The sequence below is a fragment of the Tupaia chinensis genome, unplaced genomic scaffold (genome assembly GCF_000334495.1).
Source record: "Tupaia chinensis unplaced genomic scaffold, TupChi_1.0 Scaffold000567_1, whole genome shotgun sequence".
Taxonomy (NCBI): domain Eukaryota; kingdom Metazoa; phylum Chordata; class Mammalia; order Scandentia; family Tupaiidae; genus Tupaia; species Tupaia belangeri.
In genome coordinates, this window is record NW_006160080.1 from 636717 (window position 1) to 644645 (window position 7929).

At 37.3% G+C, this 7929-nt stretch overlaps 1 pseudogene; it reads left to right on the forward strand.

Annotated features, from left to right (window-relative positions):
* The first annotated feature begins 651 nt into the window (after positions 1-651).
* Positions 652-2647, forward strand: LOC102484948 (ATP-dependent RNA helicase DDX18 pseudogene; annotated as a pseudogene).
* Positions 2648-7929: the final 5282 nt, after the last annotated feature.

Below are 7929 nucleotides of genomic sequence, written 5' to 3' on the forward strand. Positions count from 1 at the left end.
AAACACTACATACATAAAAGTATCTATAGGCTAGAGCTAAATCAGTACTCAGAGTAAAATTCATACCATTAAATAATTATATTAAAAATGAAATTTAATTAAGCAACCAACTACAGAAAAGGAGAAATTAATAATGGAAATCTGAAAATAAGGTCAGAATTTAAAAAGTATTATTAAGAACTATATCAAACAAAAATGTTTTTATCAAAAAAAGGAACAAAAAAGTAAACGGCAAACTAACATAATTAAGAAAAAATATAAAGTCACAAATCCACAAAATAAGATATGATAAATTAGAAATAGCCTCAGAAACCAGATTATAATAAACAAAGAGATTAATAGACTACTTTGAGAAACATCCTGCAAATAAATTAGAAAACAATAACAACAGAAAGATTATTATACAAAAGTTTGATTTACCAAAACCGAACACCAGAAGAGACAGAAATTTAAATAAATTGATATTCATTCAAGAACTAAAGTCGTCAATTAGTTTCAAAGCCTATCTAGTAGTATCACAGGGAAATGTTTGAAAATTTTTGAAAGAACAGACTATTCCAGTGATGTTTATACTATTCTAAAGTTGAAGAAAAGAAGAACATTTTCTACATGTATTTTATTTAGAAAGTATAGCACTGAGGTTGTTCCAACATGTCTCATCTGCTGATGAAATTCCTGCGCAAGAAGGTCGAGAAGGGGAACCTCAAACTGCAGCAGTGAAAATTAAAGCTCTGGAGTGCCTTGGATATGAGCCTGTCAGAATCTCAGAATGGAGATGTTCTTGAAGGGACAGTGGAAGGTGGAAAAGTTAAGAAATCCCTGAAACAGACTATGAAAATGGCCTTGTCAGAATCCCAGAATGGAGACATACCTAAAGAAGCAGTGGAAAACGTAAAAGTTAAAAATGTTCCCCAGAAATCCACCATTTTAGTCAATGGTGAAGCAGCAATGCAGTCTCCTAACTCAGAATCAAAAAAAGAAAAAGAAGAAGAAAAAGAGAAAAATGGTGAATGATGTTGGGCCTGATACCAAAAAAGCCAAAACTAAAAACAAAGAATTTGAAGAAGAGAATGCTAAGGCTCCTGAAGAAACAGAAAACACTGTGGAGAAGCCAGATGAGAAAGATGAGAATGAAGTACCCAGCCTGCCCCTGGGGCTGACAGGAGCTTTTGAGGATACTTCATTTGCTTCTCTAACTAATCTTGTCAAGGAAAACACTCTAAAGGCAATTAAGGGAATGGACTTTACAAACAGGACTGAAATTCAACATAAAAGTATCAGATCACTTCTGGAAGGCAGGGATCTTCTTGCAGCTACAAAAACAGGCAGTGGCAAAACCTTGGCATTTCTCATCCCTGCAGTTGAACTCATTGTTAAGTTAAAATTCATGCCCAGGAATGGAACAGGAGTCCTTATTCTTTCACCTACTAGAGAACTGGCCATGCAGACTTTTGCTGTTCTTAAGGAGTTAATGACTCACCATGTTCACACATATGGGTTGATAACGGATGGCAGTTCTGCTGAGGCACAGAAACCTGCTAATGGGACCAACAACATTGTGGCCACACCAGGCCATCTCCTGGACCATATGCAGAATACCCCAGGGTTTATATATAAAAACCTACAGTGTCTGGTTATTGATGAGGCTGATTGGATCCTGGATGTTGGCTTTGAAGAGGAATTAAAGCAAATTATTAAACTTCTGCCAATACGCAGACAGACCATGTTCTTTTCTGCTACACAAACTCACAAGGTAGAAGACTTGACAAGAATTTCTCTGAAAAGGAGCCATTGTGTGTTGGTGTTGATGATGATAAAGCTAATACAACAGTGGATGATCTTGAGGAGGGATATGCTGTTTGCCCCTCTGGAAAGAGATTCCTTCTGCTCTTTACATTCCTTAAAAAGAACCAAAAGAAGAAGCGAATGTCTTCTTTTCATCCTGTAAATCAGTGAAATACCACTATGAGTTTCTGAAATGCAATGATTTGCCTGTCTTGGCCATTCATGGAAGGCAGAAGCAAAACAAGCACACGACCACATTTTTCCAGTTCTGCAATGCAGATAAAGGATTATTGCTGTGTACAGACATGACAGAAAGAGGGTTCAATATTCCAGAAGTTTATTGGATTGTTAAGTATAGATGACCCGAAGGAATATATTCATCATGTGGGTAGAACAGCTAGAGGCCTAAATGGAAGAGGACATGCCTTGCTCATTTTGTGCCCAGAAGAATTGGATTTCCTTCATTACTTGAAGCAATCCAAGGTTCCATTAAGTGAATTTGACTTTTCCTGGTCTAAAATTTCTGACATTCAATCTTAGCTTGAAAAATTGATTGAAAAGAACTACTTTCTTCATAAGTCAGCCCAGGAAGCATGTAAGTCATACATACAAGCATATGATTCCCATTCTCTGAAACAGATCTTTAATGTTAATAACTTAAATTTGCCCCAAGTTGCTTTATCCTTTGGTTTCAAAGTGCCTCCTTTTGTTGACCTGAATGTAAACAGCAATGCAGACAAGCATAAGAAGAGAGGAGACAGAGGTCGATTCAGCCACCAGAAAACCAAGAAAGTCAAAAAGTCTAAAATCTTTAAAAAACATTAGCAAGAAATCATCTGACAGAAGACAGTTCTCTCACTAAAAAGAAACCTTTTTTCCTTTTTTTTATTTTGAATAACATTGTCCTAAAATGAATTTTTATTATTTTATTTTTTGCTTTAACAAAGGAAATTTTTGTAGCCTTTAGAATTTGGACAGATCCAATGAAACTGTATATTAATTTGGGTTGCCAGCACTGAGCACTGCATTTTCCAGCAAGTCTCTTACTTTTGGGATAGAAAACATTTTAATTTTCCTTGGTTGTCCAAGAGGAAGGTGAGGAATCTTTCTAGTCTTTTTTTGGTGATAATATAGTATTTTAAAATATCCCACCCCCCAAAAAAATGTATAGCACTGATACCAAACTTCTGAAAAAGATTGCAATATAAACAGACTACTTCAGTTTTTATTCGGCTCTGCTACTTACTAGACTTGTTATCATAGATCAGAGACAAATATCTCTGTACCTCCCTTTCTTTATTTGTAAGAAACTTTCTAAGTCACAGACCACTGTATGGTATCATGAAGACTCTAACAGGGCACTGGCCTAGACTGTTATCCAGCAATGTAGCAGAGTGCCCAATAGGAAGGGACCTATTAATGAGTATATGTGACAAACCCCCAGAGATTTGGACAGGGAGTCTTTGCATAGAGGAGAAGTACTATATTACAAATGTAGAAGCAATGAAGAAATAAAATTTGGGTTGCTGTGATTTTATTTGAGTGTACAGATGATTGATGAGGATATATCCTATCCTTTATCTTTCTAGAACACTCAGCTCCTATTTTTCAGTGGTTTAAAGTGAGTGAGAAAGGAGACAGAAATGTCTGAAAGAAATAGGCTTCTGAATCTATTTTTCAAAAGAGCATCACATCCAAATGATCCCTCCACTAAGTTAGAAATGCAAACAGCAACTGAGGCCACTCACCATGTATTATATTGACTAAAATAATGCCATCAATTTAATGATAGATTCTTTGAGTGATTTATATATCAAAATTAAGAATTATTGGGTCAGTAGGTGCTGTGGAGGTTAAGGCAGCTGGATTCCACATGGCCAATTCTGGTTCAAGTCCTAGATCTGGTTGCTTGAAAAATCACACAGGGCACATGAGCATGCTGTGCATGCCCAAAATCCCTAGGGGAGAAAAGGGAAGGCATTGGGGCATGGCCATTCTCCCCACCCCAGGAGTGATTTCTCACTTTCTCTCTTTCAAAATATCTCTCTCTGTCTCTCTTAGGCAAGCACACATTCTCTATAGCAAACTACTGGGGAAAAAATACCTACCAATTATCTACTTGTTTGTGACAACAAACAAGAATGAAATGATGGAAATAATGTTATTTAGAAGTTTCTGTGTTTTTAATATCATTGATGCTCCAAAGATTTCTCCAACTGTTTAAAGTAATGAAAGCCTTTTGGGACCAGCAGTTGGCGTAATGGCTATGTTGCTGGACTCCCATGTAGTCGACCGCAGTTCGAGTCTCGGACCCGGTGGCTTAAACTCATGCCCAGGATCCTAAGAGGAGAATGGAGGAGAAGGGATTGTGGTGTGGCCATCCCCCCAGGGGGTGATTTCTCACTTTCTATCTCTCTGTCTCTCTCTGTCTTTCTGGCGAGTACACGTGCCCTATAGCAAAGATCTCTCAAAAGAAAAACAAACAAACAAACAAAACAAACAAACAAAACAAACAAACAAAAAACTAATGAAAGCCTTTTTTCAGAAAACCAGAATAAAAAAATATTAATAATCGAAGAAGAAGCACAAGCAGCTTTGGTCTTTGCTATCAACTTCACAACTTCACTAAATATCATACAGACCTGGAGAACATAAAGTTCTACAGCTATAACAAAAATTATTGGAAATGACAATCTCTAGAACTAGATGGAAGTGCAAATTAAAAATACATCTGAGATTCTGTTGAAGTTGTGTAAAAAAGGAAAGTAGTTATTTACATTCTCTTGGGCAAAGTTAATCATAGGAATGTAACTAACGGAGAATGTAATAAAAGAAATAGTTGTTTGCAAAAATTAAAATTGAAAGCATTTTGGATGAGCAGTTTAGATGTCTAAAGGAAGGGAACTATTTGGATTCCATGTAATTCCCTATCATGATATTCCATCCAGAATCCTACTAATTTATTACAGAAAAAAAAGATACAAGAGGACTTCAAAATGTTTATGGAAAAATGTAATTAGAATGTGAATTAATTTTGGTTCCAAAAATTTGAAATCCATGCAAAATTTTCCCATAATCCTTGAAAATTTCCATAAAATTTTGAAGATGCTGTCATTATCAACAACTCATGGGGTTAAGGAAGACAAAGATTATAGGTAATTGCTATGATTTAGCTGTCCCCCAGAAATTCATGCGTTGGGGCTTGATAGTTTTGTAAGGATATTAAGTGAAAACGTAATTCCTTTATGGTGTCCTGGGGAGGGGATCTTTGGGTATGATAACATCACTAGGGCAGGGCCCCTATAACTGAGTTATGATGTATACATAAGCAGAGGAAATGAGAACAGAACAAGACTCAGAGAAACTCATAGATATAGACCACCCTCTGCTCTGATAAAAATTCTATCTTCCACCATTTTGTGATGCGTTAGGACTTTCCACCCACCAGAATCATGAGATTTGTAAATAAACATCTATTTTCTTTCAAAATAACCCAGTCTCAGGTATTTCTGCTAGCAACATAATAATGGACCAAGACAGTACTCATATTCTAAAAGGTCAAGTCTATAAACTGGATTGACCAATACCAAGTAGCCAATGTACACATTGCCAAATGAATATAAACCAGATATGTTAGATGCCAAGATAATAAAGAGATGATTCCGCATCTTGGAATTGTTAAGGATAGAGTTTCAGGGCAAGATATTTAGTTTCTGAAAATTTCTATTAGACAACAGGCAAGAAGACAGCAAGTACATGGCATGAGGATATATCACACAGGAAGACAGAAGAGGTGCCTGAGAAAACCATCTTTGAGTTAAAGCCCTGGCAGGATCTGAGCACTCAATTCAAGGAATTTCAAGACCAAATATGGATCCCACAATGGAGATTATATTAGATTTTATTGCTGCTATAAAAAAATTACTACAAATTTAGTAGCTTGAAACAGCACAAATTTATTATCTTATAGTTCTAGAAGTCAGTCATTCAAAGTGGGTCTCACTAAACTAAAATTGAGGTGTCAACAAGGCTGCTTCCTTTTGGAATCTCTAGGGAAAATTCCCTTGCCTAGCCTATTCCAGTTTCTAGACACTTCCCATCTTCCTTGACTCATGGCCTTTTCCTCCATCTTCAAAGTCTGCAACAGCAAGTCGATTCTTTTTCCCATCTCATCACTCTGACCTTCTATTCCTCCCTTTATCCTTTTCAGGACCTTTCTGATTACATTGGACACACCTGAATAATTTAGAATAGTTTCCCATTGTACAGGAATCTTAATTCTATTAACATAATATATACTCATATTCTGAGGATTAGAAAATACTTAGTTTGGGGGGTAGGGACCATTTTTTCTGTCTACTGCAAAGATAGAGGCAAATTTGTAGAATAAGGATCTGGAATTAAGACAATGTCAGTTTGACAGATAAGTCATCTTTGGACAACCTTGATATTAAAGTTCCATTGCCTGAATTAGGTAGTGTATGAGGGGACTAGGAAAGTACTTGCCACTACAGGATCAAAAATTGCAAGACTGACCTGGGACCGAGTTGGGGAGGGGAAAGGACTGTGATGTTGAGTTTGTAGATGAGTGAGAAAATTTACTGTGACAGTTACGTGAAGATATTAATCAATATTCTTTTCCTCCCAGTTATTTCCCCTTTTCCCACTCTTCTTTCCACTCCTGACTTTATTTATAATCTGTCTCTGCTCATTCTCAGAGAAGAGGTATGGCAAAGGAGAAATCAAATTTCTTCTAAGCTTTCACATATGAGAGCATATACTCTCAGGACCTAGGGATAAAAATGAGTGAGAACTGGGGATTTGAGAGGAATGAGACTTCCAGCAGAAATTTTAAAAGATTCCCTGCATTATGGGAAGGGAGGCAGAAGAGAAGATAGAAGAGTATAGGCCATGGTGGCTCAGAGCATGACCAGTCCTGCCAGCATCTGCTCCTGTTGCTGGCAGAAGGTGAATGCATGATGAGTCCAGGCAGGTGGTACCCCAGCAGTCTTGCAGGGAGGCACCATCTCCATGCCCCAGCAGGATGAGAATGGAACTAAATGATTCCCAGGTTCTAAACACATAGCTACAAATAATAGATCTGCTGGATGAGGAAAAGCCAGGACAGGGAATCTTCAGAATCAGACTTTTCCCACATCCAGCCCCTTTGTAATACGTAAGAACCTTGGGTTTTAGAAAGAAACATGCCTTGGGGACAGCAGATGGCTTGGTGGTGGAGGGGTTGGACTCCCATATGGCAAACCATGGTTTGAGTCCCAGACCTGGTGGCTTTCTTTCTTTCTCTCTCTCTCTTTCTCTCTGTCTCTCTCCTGTCAAATTGAAGAATACTAATAAATAAAATTAAAAATGAATAATTCTTTAAAGAAAAAAAGAAAGAAAAAATATGCCTTATTGGAAACGTTTGAATTAACTGAGATTAGAGTTCTGTTACTCCCACAGAATGGAATCTGGGGAGGGGTGAGAATACAGATTTCTAGAGACAATGAACAGCTATCTTAGGTAAAATTAAGATAATAATTCTAATCAAGAAACTCTGGGATGGCATTTGAATGTATTCTCTTTAATATCAACTTTCTTTACTAGAGGGATGAATGCAGATGAAAATCAGGCATTAACATATTATTGCATACAGTATAAGGGAAATTAATCTGGAGCCTTAAAGCTGTAGAAAATGCAACTTAAAAAGAGAAATTTAATGATATTTGTAGAGGGATAGTGTCCTTTTCCTTTTTTTAAAAAAAATTTCTGCTACATGATGCACATGCTTGCCAGAGAGGTAGAAGGAGAGAAGGAGAGGGAGAGAGAGAAAGTGAGAAAGCACCTCCCAGAGCAGATGGCAATGCTGCAATTTCTTCTTCTCTATTCTCTCAAGACTTGGGGCACACACACACGTGAACCCAGTGTGTTTTTCAAGCCACTGGGTCTGACATTCAAACTGTGTGGTTGTCCTTGTGAGGACCAGCCACCTTAACCACCTCGCCATGGGCTGGCCCAGGGTGGTGTTCTTTTCTATAGCTTAGAGATGGATCACACTGTTTCCTACTGCTTGCATTCAAGATTTGATTTATTTTGCCTTGATGATCATCAGAAGTGAGTAATCTTATATTAAATAAGCATTCTTCT